Raw genomic sequence first — 16,490 nt, forward strand, 5'->3', positions numbered from 1 at the left:
GTGCATTTTGGCAAGAATACCAGGTGAAAGGACTATGGGTATTCTAGTAGGGTGGTTGAAATACAAATCACCAAATCATAAAACAAGGGGGGAAAAATATAAAAAAAATCCATATTCTTTTACTACAGCAAAAGATAATCACAGTGGTATAAAATCTTCAAGCATAAGTCTTAGAAAGGACACTAAGGAAGTAAAATCCCATTACAATCCATATTACCATGTGTCGTGGTTTAAACCCAGTCAGGCAATTCGTTCGCTCACTTCCCCCCTTCTTGCCCTCCCCCTGCTCCCGGAGGGACGGAGAGGAGTATCGAAAAGAATGCAACTCCCGCGGGTTGAGATAAGAACAGTTTAGTAACTAAGGTATAACACAAATCACTACTGCTACCACCAATGATAATAATGATAAAGGAAATAACAAGGGAAGAGAATACATCATCTCACCACCAGCCGACCGATAACTCGCCCCCCCCAAGCCCGACCAAGCTCTGACCGATACCTCCTCCAACCCTGCAGTCTCCCCGCCCTTCCGGCTAACTCCCAGTTGCATCCTGGGCATGACGTGCTGTGGTATGGAATACCTCTTTGGTCAGTTTGGGTCAGGTGTCCTGTCTCTGCTTCCTCCTGGCTTCCCTTCCTCCCTGGCAGAGCATGAGGCTCACAAAGTCCTTGGCCAAACCAAAACATCCTTGTTATCAGCTCTGTTCCCGAGCTGAAAGTCAAAACACAGCACTGCACCAGCTACCAAGAAGGAGAAACATGACTGCTACTGCTGAACCCAGGACACCATGTCAGACAGGCTGAACTACTTAGAGAAGAAATTTGGACATGATAAAGCTGACATAAATAGCAGAAACTGCTTTATAAAACAATATCATCAATGGTTAATGACATTTCATGTTATTTAATATATATTTTCATTTAAGTATTCTTACAGTACTTTCACATACACATGACAGACTGAAAGCAGTTAGCTATTTTACTCATCTGGAATTCTTTGCATTCCTATCATGTGATACTCAGGGTCCCTTTTACCTAATATATAGATGATAATGACATGTTTTGCAATGGTATCTAAATATTATTTGAACACTGAAGGCATTTTTATTTCAAGCACCTTTGATTTTGCCAATTGAATCTCTGAACTAATAAAAAAAAATTAGTAGTACGTAAAAGTCAGTGAGACAATCTGTGCAAATTTTAAATGACATTTAAAAAATATCTACAACAAAATGGAAGGCCATATGATCAGTAGGTAAATTATTTGCTTATGGAACGGGGAAAAAAACTGCAGCTTATGTTACAGAAGTAATCAGGACTTAACTGTTCACATGTGCCATAGTATATTCATATAACCGCTATCAGTCAGAGATTACCAGGCATCTGTACACTTCAACACCTCTTCCATAAACTCCCCTGTATTATTCAATGCAGTAAAAAGTTCACAGCAGATAAATTTTGAGTATTACTGCTGCAGAATATGTGGTAAAACATAGCAACCCTATCAGAAACATGCACCTGGAAAAGATGTTTAATGTACAGGAAAAGAATATCGCAGAGGTCCATCATCACTTACCACCACTGCTGAACGGAAGGAGGTCTAGTCTGTTCTTGCAGTCTGTGATATACAACTGTGCTGTTCAGCACAACAGAAGTTGGCAATGAAAACTATTCTTTAACTCAGCAAGTTGAGAAAATTGGGGCTGTTCAGCCTGGAGAACAGAAGCTGCATGGAGACCTCAGAGCAGCCTTCCAGTGTCTGAAGGATGCCGGGGAGGAACTCTTTATCATGGAATGTAGCAATAGGACAAGGGGTGATAGGTTCAAATTCAAACAGGGTGTCCTGGGTTTAGCAGTAGCAGTCGGTTTTTCTCCTTCTTGATAGCTGGTGCAGCATGATGTTTTGACTTTCACCTTGGGAACAGTGCTGATGACACCTATGTTTTCAGTTGTTGCTAAGTAATGTTTACCCTGACCAAGGACTTTGTGAGGCTCATGCTCTGCCAGGGAGGGGGGGAAGCCGGGAGGAAGCAGAGACAGGACACCTGACCCAAGCTAGCCAAAGGGGTATTCTATAACACAGCACGTCATGCCCAGGGAGGTAACTGGGAGTTACCCAGAAGGACACGGGGTCTTATGGGTCAGACTTATTTCTTGGGGGGGTGGTATCATATTCTCTTCCCTTGTTATTTCCTCTTATCATTGTTGTCGATGGTGGTAACAGTGGTGATTTGTGTTGTACATTGGTTGCTGGTCTTTTCTTGTCTCAAACCATGGGATTTGCATTCTTTTGATTCTTCTCCCCATCCCTCTGGGAGCAGGGAAGGGGAGAGCCCCGGGGAGGGGGGGGGGGATGGGAGTGGGGGAGTGGAACGTGGGCCTCAACTGCTTCCAGCCTGGCACCACTCACTGGGAGTGAGTGAACAAGCTGTCTGGGTTTAAATCACAACACAGGGGAAGGTCAGGTTACATATAAGGAAGAAGTTCTTCCCTGTGATTGTGGTGAGGTACTGGAACAGGCTGCCCAGAGAAGCTGTGGCTGACCCACCCCTGGCAGTGCTCAAGGCCAGGCTGGACAGGTCTTGGAGCAACCTGGCTCAATGGAAGGTGTTCCTGACCATAGCTGGGTATTGGAACTGGATGATCTTAAGGTCCTTTCCAACCTAAACCCCCAAACCATTTTATGATTCTATGATTCATACTATTTTAAAAAGTGGGAATGATAAGGAAAGAAAACTTTTTTGGTCTGTTTTGTTTTTTTTTTTTTTTGTTTTGTCATTTTTTTTCTTTTTTTTTTTGTGTGCTATTTGTATGTTTGACAAAGAACTTTGGTTTGTTTTTTTTCAGTCCAATATGATGGTTAAATCTCTGGGTGAATTAATTACAAATTTTGCTTATTTAAATTCCTCTGTAGATTCAAATCGAGCTGTTTCTTTTTGCATAACAAACTATAGTAGAGAAGGCTTCATTTTAAAAATTAAAAGTAAAAATAAAATAAAATATTTAAGACTGGTATATTCTGCCAAAGAATAGCGAGCTATTCACAATCCATTCAGCCTGGTATCTTGTTTTTGAAAATAGCCAGTTGTGAATGCATAGAAAAAAAAGTATCAGAACAGAGAAATTTATACTACAAGGCTTCCCTGGGAATCTTCTCAGCTTCCAGCAGTTTGGAATTTTATATCCAAGTGATTAATTTAATTTTGGCTTCAGCTTTGTTCTTTATAGCTCTTAATAGACATTTTTAAAAATTTTTTAGTCTTCAGTAATTTTTTAGTTTTTCTTCTTTAATAGCAAGAAAAAGTGATAATTACAAAACAATTTATAAAACAACGTTAATTCTTTATTTTGATTTTTGATGGTATATCTTTTGATTTACTTAATATTTTAGACATTACTGAAGTGTACATTATCTACATTCACTGAATATTAATACTTCAGAATATATTTTGTCAGTTCAGTAATACCTACATTTAGGCTTTATAGATCATCTTAGTGATATATAGATCAACAATTATTCTGGCCTTAAACCATAAACAGCCATTATCACAATAGAATAAATGATAAAATAGACCAGAAAAAAATTATTTGGGCTTAGGAAATATGATCTATAATGCTATTTGGATTTCAGATATGACAAAGCATTCACAGACAAAAGTTTGGGTTTCATTTTAGCTCTAGGTCTGTAAGATGTAGCCATGCAAAGTGGGCTCCTTGATGATATGAAAGGTTTTTAAATCCGAACATTGAAAGTCACTGTATATGTGTAAGGAAATAAAGAACCATCTATTACACTGATGTAAAACCAGATCAAAATTACTAGAGAAAAGTCTGCAGGCTGTAACTTCTGAGTGTGGATTTTGTAGAGAGCTGGCTTCTGGCAGCAGTTTGTGTGCTTTACTGGCAGACTGCTACAACAGCTGCAGGGAATGAGGTGGTAAAGAATGATGGTCTAATGATTAGGTTATTAGGTCTTCCTGACAAATGGTTAGCATATGAACTGGTAGTTATAATTAATATCTTTTTTTTTTGGCTTCTGTGGGAGTGAGTGATAACAATCTTATCTAAATCAAGACAGTAGAGAAGACTGTCTTGATTTAGATAGATGCAAATACAATTTTGGAAGGTAATTTACAAAGCACATAAAATCCGTAATTTCTTGTGGTGATTTTGAACAGACTGTACTATTGCCTTTCAGAGAATCAATGGAACCTCATTGACTGAAATGTGAGGAAATGATTTTGGAACGTAACTATCTAGACTGGCTTCTATCTCATAGTCCTATGATAAATAGCTCTGTTGAATGAAAGCAGAGATTAAGATTTCAGTTCTGCTGTCAGTACAGAGGAGCTCTGTGTGCAAATTGACATCTACATAGGGTTAAATGCACAGTAGGGTGCTTTCCACAGGAGTTAAAGAAAACCAAAATGGCAAAAAGATGAGTAGCATAAATGATGTTGTTCTTTCAAAAATTGTTATCAGCATAAATAATTATAGTAAACATTACAGGATAAAATATAGTATGGAAACCAGTGTCACCGAATTGAATCAAATAGAATATTTCAGTTGAAAGGGACCTGCAATGATCACCTAGTTCAACTGCCTGACCAGTTCTGGGTTTACCAAAAGTTAAAGAATATTACTAAGGGAACTGTCCAAATGCCTCTTAAACACTGACAGGTAACTCCTTTTCATTTAAAGATCGCATTTGCGAAAATACTGCATCTGGCGAGTTGTCCCTCATTTTCTCATTTTGTCTTGCTCTTTCTTTAATAATATATTATTAACTTCTCTAGGAATCAATGTCTTCCTTAAATGATTTCTAGTTCAATGAGATATTTTAAAATGCCAATAAGAACTAAAAACTTCCTGGCAAGTTGCAGAAAATATGCTCCAAGTATAGATGTTGACTTGGTTTGCCTAACTTCCCAGGCAAACCAGCCAATTCATAGCTTCATAATAGGATATTTCACTTCTCTTCTCTCACTGCAGTCCTGCTATGCTGGTGGAATTACCTGGTCTATGTACTCTAATAAACTGGCAATGTCCTCTATTGTCATGTACTAGATACAGATTTACAGTAAACTTTAAGCAATGAAAACCTAGAATTGAAACTGTGACTTTTAAAGATTTCAGTCTGGCTCTTCTAGACATCCTTAGGATGTTTTACTAAACTTTCCTCACAAACTCTAAGGACTAAGCTTCAGGAGACTGATCCTCTTCCATATTCTGTCATAAGAGTAACAAGTTTAAAAAACCTGGGCATCTCAGTCTTCAAGAGTGGTTGAGTGGAAGAGATGTGGGCCATTTCCAGTTTCAGAATAATGAGCTTTAAGCTGGCCAAAATAGAATAGCCAGAGCCAGTTCACTTCCTTGAAAGTGGCAGAATATTTTACTAAGCACCTTGTCAACAGTTCGTATTTTTGTTGTTGCTTTTGTTGTTATTATTATTTCAAGCTAGTATCTCTTGTGATGATTGATTTACTTGATACTGAGAATTATGCAACAAAAACAGTTTAGAAAACAACCTGTTAGCTAAAATAAATTTTAAATAGAAAAATAACTTTCAAAAGAGGACACTGGGATTTTTAAACATTAACATCTTGAAAAACCTACCTTTGGTTATCAGCAAACGCATTGCCAGCTCTGTACCTAGTTACAGGACAAATTATGACCTTGGCACCTCTATTCATGTACATGAGAATTCTCGAGGCTCCACAGCAGCAGCAGTGTAACAGCTTTATGTAAAAAATGTGTATCAGAACATGAGAAACCCAAACCTGAAACTCTTTTATTAAAGTCTCTGTGCTTTAGAGTTAAACCACAACAGGTTTATAACTCCCATACTGCCTTATGCTGCACTTAAGGGTGTCCCTGTGGCCCAGAGGTTTGTGATTGCTCTGTAGACTTGTCACTATCAGGAGTGTGACAAGGCAGATGGGCTTTCCTTTCTTTCAGCAATCAATAGTAAGAGATATCTTTGTTAGTTCCAATCTATGTTTCAGATAGATTGATGGCTTAACTGCCACAAAAGAGTTAGTCAAATATGCTGGCATTAAGTGGCTGCGTCTTCAGTGCAGATTTAACGTTTAGTTCAGACTGGAAGAAGTAGTCTTTATTTGGGCTTTGAATATTTTCTCATGTTCCTAAGCCATAAGGTCTAACATGGAAGAGAAACAGAAGTGTAGATATAGATAATGATAAATACTGTTACAAGTTCTCAGCTGAGTACTTAGTTAATTTCTGAAGTTCTTTTGCTTAACTACAAAACTTATCTAAATTTCTGATTTTAAACGAAATACTTGTAATTTCTGTCTATGAACATTCTGGCTATTTAAAGTAGTGAACAAATAGCCTTCAAAAGCCCCACAGGAAATATCTGTTTCTTTAAGGAATTAAATGCATCATTAAATGCAAAATACTCATAATATTTTTTTCAGAATGCTTATAAAAACCTTTCCTTCCTGTTTTTCCTTGTGTGGCTTCCTTTTAGCAAGTAGTGCCTTGGCAGAGCAATTCTAAGATTGACATATGCATGAACTCAAGCTGACTAATTCAGCACTGATTTCAATTACAGGTTATTTTTGTAAATATATATCTTTGTAATACCTGGTGTTATTTTAACGCTGTGTAAAAAGAGAGCTTTTTCAAAATAAATGCATGCAAACAAGAGATGGTATTATTAAGCAAAATATTATGTTACAGATTCTAGGGCTGATTACACATTTCAGAACCCGTAATAATAGATAACACCATTGTTTTATTTATTCTAAACATTTGAGATTTTTTTTCCTTCTTCTGTAAAACATCTTTCTCAGAGACATTTTTACCAAACAAGAGTAATTTAGTAATCCTCTTCCTCTTATTCACTCCAGGGATTGTGATGATGATTCTGGGAAGGTTATTCTGAATTACCTTTATATTTCTGTGGCTTTCTTACTGTTGTTTGGGGTGTTTTGTTTGTTTTTTTTTTTTGAAACTTCTCATTAAAAATATAGATATTCAATTTAATTTAAAGTTCTGGTGCCTCATAATTTACTCCATATCTGACACAAGGTGAAAGAAGAATGTGTGGTCCCACATTTGATTCTAGATTACAGGAATAAAATAGGTATCTATCCAAGTGTAACAGGATTCATTTTTTCTTTATAATGTTTGTTTTCATATATTATCCTTTACATTATTGCACAATATGAATACAAATGTTATGTCGAACAAAAACTGAATGATAACCTTTTATATGCCTCTTACACCATTTTAAATGCTGACAGCAGGTGAATGCCGCAGCATTAATTTAAACACTTGATTCTGCGAATTAGATTTTGCCTCAAAATAAGCTTTAAAAAATATATCCAGGGGAGTGCTGAGCTCTGTCATATATTATTCTATTTTGCATTCAAATAATGTACCATATATGTTTATACATATACAAGTATGAAATTAAAGTCAAACATTCCTTTTGCCTTCTTTTCCAGATGAGTGGGAACAAAAGCAGCTAACAATCCTTCCCCAACAAAAACATAACTCACTTCTTCGTACGAGTACTCAAGCGAATAGGTAAGTCTTTTGCTGTGTTGCAAAGTTTAAAAGACAGCCTCTGCCAGAGCATACAGGAAATACTAGTTCCGTTATTTCTGGCTATGGAAGTCTCACTATACTTGCAATTTCTCTGTATTCAGTTTCCGTTACCTGTGTCACCGTATTGTTGTACCATCTGGAGAAAGGTCATGTTTAATAAAAACCTGTTCAGTCATGTTTTTCATTATTTTTGATACATATTTCTTGTTACACTTTCAAAATTTCATTTTCAGATGAACAGCTTTTTTCTGTGGAAAGCCACATAAATAACAAAGACTCACACAAACTGTCTCCCATGATCTGTAGATTCAGCTTTTTCTCAAACAAACTCTAAATAAAAATTTTTCTTAATGCAGCAACCTTCTCATTTCAGAATGTTTCCTCATTGTACAAGGATGTAGTCTCAAAAAAGCTCTCCTCCTTTCAAATTTTACTTTCTAAAGGAACTAAAAATTCATTTCAGCTAAATCTATCAGTGCCAATATTCCCACTACCTCTTGCTTGCTTTGTCAGAAAGGTTCAACATTAGCTTAGACCATGACTTTCATAGACTTTTACATGAAGGCACTTAAACTGAATCGTTTACACAAATCACCTATCATTATAAGATAGAAAACATAAAAAATACAGAAAAGCTGTGAGCCCCAGAATTCACAAAATTTAGATTTTGCAAGCTTAGATAAATTTTGCTGGAAATTCTTCTCATAAGTAGGGCAAGGAAGAGGTTTTGATAATACCAAAATGCTGTATTTTCCACTCTTAAAAATAAAGTGCAAGTATTTTTCTAAATTGAAGTTATTTTAAATTTAATGTCTAAATTAACTTTTTTTTTTAATATTGTACTGCAAATCAAAATAAAATATCTACTTTCTGAGTTTTCATTTTACTTTATGGAGCATTCAAAAATGTTTTGGGCTTTTGTTTCCTCCAGCTGGTAATAATTTAACTTCAAAGTCTTGAAGTACTATTTAAAAATACAAATACTGACCACAGAGATGTCACCTATCTATAGATATAAATAGTAAAAAAAAAGAAAAATAAATTTTTAAGGGTTTCTAAATAAATCAATCTTATAAAACAAATACTTGTCTGAAGTTTCTTCATTGCAGTTTATAGGGTTTATGTTTCTTATTTATCACTGACAAATGCATGATCATAATTTAATGGAAAAGACCTAGAATTCACAAATTGGAAAAACTGGGTTTAGAAAGTCAAAAACATTGGAGTTAAGGAAATCTAAAGTGATTCCTTCCCCCTCTCACTCTGCTTTTGTATCTTTTTCATTAAATGATATGCCTGCATCCAACACATAAAGTAAAAATAATATTATTTAATTCCCTTTGTAATTTACTGATTTCCTGTGTGTACCAACTTATATCCTGTGGTGATTTCCTATTCACTCTACTTGTACTGATGATCTTCTAAGTTGTGTAACTCTGATATGTGTCAGGTATTTGAACTGTATTTATATGTTTATGAGTTTTTGTATCTGTGGTTTTCAAAAATAGCAAATAATTAACAATAGTTCAAAAGAAATATGGCCAGTAATTCCAACAGATTATTTTCCCAGATATTTTGATTTAGATATACCTTAGTAGTTTTGTAATGATCTTTTTGATACTGAGGTTTTACCTGGCGGGGGCAAAAGTGGTGGTTCAGATTAAAGGGTTTGTTGTTTTTTTTTTAGGCTCCCAAAACTATACCACTGTTGAGTATTACCAAGCATCAGTAAGACTATGAAGTCTCTACACCTAAGATAATAGCTTGAACTTGATAAATACTTTTTGAGATATTATTGGGACATAGCAAATCTAGGAGAAGAATATCACATCTGTAGTTCTAGGTTGATTCTTTAAGTGAGAAATTGTAAAATTTTAAAGCATTTTCCTTTTAATATTGAGTCAGAAACAAACAGAACTCTGCAACAAGCAAATTAATAAATAAAAGTAGAATTCAAAACAAGTACAATACAGATAGTTTTAGGCAGAGACATCTTTTTATTTCTGGAAAACTTTTGCCAAGAACTTTCAGAATGCAACTTTGCAGAGCAACACAAGAGGAATTCAAGCTTCTGACAAGCTCCTCTTCACTGAACTTTCATAACAATAATGGTGATATTTTTGTGGTGAACATAATTAGGTGTGCACTTCAGGATTGTGTACTTCCTTTGTTCAGAAATACATTACTCTTTGGCACTTTTTTGACATGGCATCTAAGATTTTTGAGTTATGATTTTTTTTTTGCCAGGTTACATTAACCCGGTTTAATGCTAATTAAACACAAAACACTGAACAGTTTTCATATAATAATGACTCTGTCATTAAAGGCTTTAGACAGTTTTAAAAGGAGGATTAGCTCAATACTTATCTTCAGAGCTAAATCGTCTTCCAAAACCAAGACTGACTATGGCCTCCTTCAGCCTTTTAGAATAAATCACCTATGATGGCATTTATTTAAAAGGCTAGAAGTGCACTGAGTAGATTGTCAGACCATCAAGGGGTGCCATCTAGTAAAGTTTACTTTAGGAAGTAGACAATCCAGGTACTCATGTCAGCTCAAGAAGTGGTGACCCGTAGCATCTATCTATTCTAACCTAATCAGCAAACCTATGTGAATAAAGACTAGAAGCAAAGCAAACCTCAGTTTGTGTTGTTAGGAGAATCATAAAGACTGAGGCTGGTCTAAGTGCCTGTTCAAATGCAACATACGTTCAAAGTATTACTTTTCTCACAGTGACCTTGGAACAGTGTCCCTCTCATTTTAGTAGTCTTCCACCACAGTGCAAAAACAGAAATAAGAAAAAAAAAACAAAAACTTCACAATCAGCCTTTCAGAGGCAGCTTCTGGTCACAATAAATCCCATTTTACTTATTTGTGCCACTGGATTTACGCAATTTCTTCTTATCACTGAATGCGATAAAAAAAAATGCCCTTATATTATCACCATATAAGTAAAAAGAGTAACAATCACCCATTTTTACTATATCATTTATAAATGGTGATAGATACTAGTATTTATATTGTTATGAACACAAAGCACTTCCATTCCACAGCTGCATACAGCCTCTATAGGCAAACCAAATAAATAAACCTCAAGCCTCCTAATGATACTCAAAACCTAAGGCCAGAAGTCCTGCACTGAAGCCCAGACATAGACGTATCACAACTAATCCATCAGGATTTTATCTGCTGAAGGGAATCCTTACACACCTAGCATCACTATAGCCATTCATATGCCATCATTTCTGGCCTCAGCTATGAGAGAGGGCATGCTGCTATGAAAAGATATACAGAAATGCCTTTCTGCAGCAGTGTGCTGAGGCCAAAGGGAGGTAGATACCCTGTGATTTGATTTAGACATCAGATGATAATCCCAGGGTCAGAGGAGGGTGTGGGGACAGCAGAAACAGATGTTTCCACTGGGGAATCCAGGCTGATGAAAAGCAGGGCGGGCAAGACCACAGCCTCACCAGCAAGAGCACCAACCTGCAGTGTGTGAGCAAGCAGAGGGGGGAAGGTCCAGAGACAGTAACCAAGAGAGCACTGGCAGCTCCATCCCTCACAAGAGCAGAAGGAGAAGCTGCATGGACTGCTGGTGTCATCAGGGCCCCGAGGAATGTGTTCCGCCATCTGGGAAACCCACCTTGGTCCTCACCCAGCTCTGCAGCTTAAGCCTTCTGTGAGCAGTGTGATAGCACTGTCTTTCTGTTCCTTTCCCTAACTAATGCTTTAAGGGGAGAAAATTCAAAAGGGATTGTTAAGGTCTTACCTAAAATAAATGAAGATGACTTTCATATATTAAAAACTGGTCATATATCTCTTGTATAAATACAAATAATAGGCAGAAACAGCTGCAGTGAGTAGAATAAATCTGATGACACTTTAAGTAGGTTAGCCCAAGAAGAACATATTTTGTGCTTGCATAAGAAGGTAAAGAGGGAGAGGAGAGTATCCAAAAGCAGTTTTATGCTCAGAGTGTCAGAAGCTGAACGCTAGCACTTGGAAAATCCACATTTGTTTGTTCCCTTTAACAGTTTTATCTAAAGTTTTCAATGATATAATGCATAGTGAAATTTAAGGTGGAGTTTTTAATATCCAGTTAATATCTGATGCTATAAGAAAGAGATAACTACAAAGTATTGTGAAAGAAAAATGCATTGCCCCAGTGTCCCTGGGCAAGCAAGCAGCAGCATCTTGTCACTGATGTCTGATACCTAATATATGAGGTCTATTGGTAAAGGCAGAGTGGATGTCATCTTTGCCTTCTTTGTCTATACACTTACTGTAATATGAGCAGATGAAAAACTCATTTATTTAATAAATGCCTTTTTTTGATAAATGAAAAAAAAAGGCTCTATGGGCAATGATAATTCTTTTCTGCAAATTTCTAGCATATGGATAAATAATTAAGAAAGTGTTTTATCTGTGTCAGAAAGTTAGGAATGCCTCAGGACTGCAGATTTGCAAGACATTTTTATGTAAGAAAGTTTGTGAAAGTGTCAGACTGAGAAATTTCTGTCCACAGGGAAGGAGTAGAAAATGACAAGTCAGTTTCTACAAATTATGTCCAAACTTCTTTAAGTTTACCTGGAAAATCAAAACAATAAATGAATGTTGTGGTTTAAACCCAGCCAGAGAGCTAGTACACCCACTCCCCCCTGTCCTCCCCTCTTTCTTTCCTTCCCCCCCCCGCCATCCCCCGCTCCCAGAGCGATGGGGAGCAGAATTGAAAGAATGTAACTCCCACTGGTTGAGATAAAAACAGTCCAGTAACTAAGGCATAAAACAAAACCACTACTGCTACCACCAATAATAATAATGATAAGAGAAAATAACAAGGGAAGAGAATACAATACCACGCACCAAAATGAGTTTGACCCAGAAGACCCCATGTCCTTCTGGGTAACTCCCAGTTACGTCCCCAGGCATGACGTGCTGTGGTACGAAATACCTCTTTGGCTAGCTTGGGTCAGGTGTCCTGTCTCGGCTTCCTCCTGGCTTCCCCTCCTCCCTGGCAGAGCATGAGACTCACAAAGTCCTTGGTAAACATTACTTAGCAACAACTGAAAACATTGGTGTTATCAGCACTGTTTGAGGCTGAAAGTCAAAACACCAACGCTGCACCAGCTACCAAGAAGGAGAAAAATTGACTGCTACTGCTAAACCCAGGACAGTATCCACCCCTTATTCCATACCATTCACGTCATGCTCAGATCCCACATTTTCAATATACCATCGCTCTCACATGTATATACATCCACATACAGACTGTGACAAAGAGATCATTTTCTTAGAGCATGGATCAATCCCGATAATGCTGCCGAGTCCATTCTGTCCATGATGTCAGGTTCCATCCTTTATAACAACCTTTCAGGGCAGGAAAGGCTGTGTGCAGTGTTGGATCGTTGTCTGCTGATGCTGATTGTTGCTTTACTGCGGAACTCATCTGGTTCTATCAAAGTTCATTCTCTGTTAGGATGATGGTTGGAAGTCAGGGCTAGTTGCTGGTGACCTGGAGACATCTACTTGATGGGCTATAAAAGCATTACACAGCAGGCAACAGCATACAAATAAATTCTTTGGTTGTTTTCCCCTAAAATCAAATCCCCTTGAGGTATTGTCCTGGGTTCAGCAGTAGCAGTCATGTTTTTTTTTTCCTTTGTGGTAGCTGGTACAGTGCTGTGTTTTGACTTCCAGCCTGAGAACAGTGTTGGTGAAGTCGATGTTTTCAGTTGTTGCTAAGTGATGTTTACCCTGACCAAGGACTTTGTGAGGCTCATGCTCTGCCAGGGAGGAGGGGAGGCCGGGAGGAAGCAGAGACAGGGCGCCTGACCCGGGCTAGCCTGGGAGGTATTCCATACCACAGCACGTCATGGCCGGGGTGGGGGGTGACTGGGAGTTACCCGGAAGGACACGGGCTTCTGGGTGGAACTCGTTTTCTTGGCAGGTGGTATCGGTGGTATCGTATTCTCTTCCCTTGTTATTTTCCCTTATCTTCTTCCTTTATCAACTTCCCTTAGTTGATAGTAGCGGTGGTGATTTGTGTACATTGGTTGCTGGACTGTTCTTGTCTCAACCCGTGGGAGTTGCACTTTTTTCGATCTTCCTCCCCGTTCCTCCGGGAGTGGGGAAGGGGAGAACCCTGGTGGGGGGGGGACACGGACCTCGATTGTTGTCAGCTCGGCACCACTCACTGGGAGTGAGTGAACAAGTTACCTGACTGGGTTTAAACCACGACAGGTATACATCAGACTTCCCCATCTTCTCGCATTCCCCACCAAGTATATTCGGGTCCCTGAGCAAAAGCAGTCCCACGAGTGGGTTTGCATTTATCTGAAGCAGGAATAACCCAGACTGTTTTCCCCAGCAAATTCGTCATATGCACCAGAGGAACTTTGTCCTCCTCTACAATATGTAGAAGTTCTGACTGGGCTGGGCCAACCCTGTTGGCAGATCCTCTGGTGTTGACCAACCAGATGGCTTTTGGTAAGTGTGTATCCCAATTCTTGAAATCTCCCCCACCCATTGCTCGCAGTGTAGTTTTTAACTGCCCATTGTACCATTCGATTTTCCCAGAGGCTGGTGCATGGTAGGGGATGTGATAAACCAACCCAATGCCATGCTCTTTGGCCCAAATGTCTATAAGATTATTCTGGAAATGAGTCCCACCGTCAGACTCAATTCTCTCTGGGGTGCCGTGTCACCACAAAATTTGTTTCTCAAGGCCCAGGATCATGTTCTGGTCAGTGGCGTGAGGCACAGCGTATGTTTCCAGCCATCCGGTGGTTGCTTCCACCATGGTAAGCACATGGCTCTTGCCTTGGCGGGTTGCCGGCAGTGTGATATAGTCAATCTGCCAGGCCACCCTATATTTATATTTCAGCCATCGTCCTCCATACCAAAGAGGCTTTAACCGTTGAGCTTTCTGCCAGAGGCTCCAGATAGGACTGTTCTCCCCAGCTGCGTTGTACAGTACATTTTTTACATCTGGCACGGTCCAGACTAGCCCAAGGGCTACTGCGTAAACTATCTTGCATTTAATTTGCTCAAAGGCTTGTTGTTGCTCAAGGCCCCATTTAAAATCATTCTTCTTCCGGGTCACATGATAGAAAGGGCTTACAATCGGACAGTAATTTGGGATGTGCATTCTCCAGAACCCCACTGCACCCAAGAAAATTTGCTTTTCTTTCTTATTAGTTGGTGGAGACATTGCTGTTATCTTGTTGATCACATCTGTGGGGATCTGTTTACGTCCATCTTGCCATTTTATTCCCAAAAATTGAATCTCCTGTGCAGGTCCCTTGACCTTACTCCGTTTTATGGCAAAACCGGCTCTCAGCAGGATTTGGATTATTTTCCTCCCTTTCTCAAAGACTTGTTCTTCGAGTTTCAGCAACCCCACAACAGAAGGATCCTCTGAGAGATCCAGCAGGGTGGACAGCTGCTCAATTTCCTCAGTCTCCAAAGCACCAATACCAAAAGCCTATCGGTGCCCTTTTGGGTCTTTGAAGTGCCCTCTCTTGAGGTAGTCTATGCCAAGGATGCATGGAGCCTCTGGACCAGTCACAGTGGGGTGCTTTTGCCATTTCCTCCCAGTCAGGCTGATTTCAGCCTCCAGTACAGTCAACTCTTGAGATCCTCCTGTCATTAATCCTCCAGGTTTTAACCTATTTACGGATGCTGCCAGCCAGATTGCCAGTCACTTAATACTGTATTTTCCACTATTAGCTGCATTTAGAATATCAACTAATTTTATCATATGTCTGTGACAGGGAAGCAACATTTAGTTCTTCTAGAATTTAGTCATTATATGAGTCATCAACCCTGTGCTTTTCCATTCTATAAATCAGAAATAATGGCCATTTACAGTGAAGGTACATGTCAACTTGCATAACAAAGTTACCATATAGATTCTCCTTCTCTGTAAATATCATCACTAGTATTTGAACTAGTTACCTATTTCTACTAGATATTTTGTGACCTGTCGTCTTAGCTGGGCTCCTGGAATTGTTAACGCTGATACAGCCATACTGCTGACACCAACAGTACTTTCAAATAGAAAAGTTGCTGCAGATAATTGTAGATTCTTCCAGAAGATTTACCCTTGAAAGCTGTGCTTGCAATATTTAGTTAAGCCTCTTCAATATCCCTAAAAGAAAACAGTAATCCATTCAGACTAACAGTTCAGTCTCACCGTTTTGCTCAGTGTAGGCAAAACCTTTCCATCTGTCAGACAGAGCCTTTAATGCTACGGTGGGTAATGTTAACAGACCATGCTCCCTCCAGTATAGTTGAGCCAGTGACTGTACCAGTGAAAAATGCTGGCTATTTTACAGAGGCCAGAACACTAGACTTTTCCCTTAGTGTATGAGAAGTGGAAATTAAGGCTAAACCTTGTGCCGGAGAAAGCAGCAGACCCTTTCACGCTCAACGTGCTATCAAAAGTTGTAACAGTTGAAATTCATCAAGATAACTTGTTCGTCTATCTTCTTTCTGTGAGAAAACTACAAACCAATTTGAATGTTTGAAACTATCCACCATAGAAAAGACAACAGGTAAAAAAAACCAGCACTTAAAAACATTAACTTCTGCTTTTCTAAAACACTCATCTGCTGTTTGATCTTTCTGCCCAGTATTAAGTGCATTCCCAGCTAGTTCAGCAAGATAAGTCATCCCTCTTAGCTTTTTTAAGCTGACACAGCACCTAAAATTAATCAAACTAAATGAAATGGAAAAGGTAATTCTGTTTTGCCAGTGTTTTTTTGCTCCAAAAGGTGTTCTGGCTATGAAAAACTAGCAGATATTTCTGCAGCAGCAGTAGCTTGTTCTGTAGTGTTGGTTGCTCATCAATACCCATAGGTTAAGATGAAATAGACACCAAGGACACATGCCCACACCCTGCAAACAAATGG

This window comes from Pezoporus occidentalis, unplaced genomic scaffold (genome assembly GCF_034315485.1).
Source record: "Pezoporus occidentalis ecotype Australia unplaced genomic scaffold, CSIRO_AGI_Poc_V1 ctg121, whole genome shotgun sequence".
Lineage (NCBI taxonomy): Eukaryota > Metazoa > Chordata > Aves > Psittaciformes > Psittacidae > Pezoporus > Pezoporus occidentalis.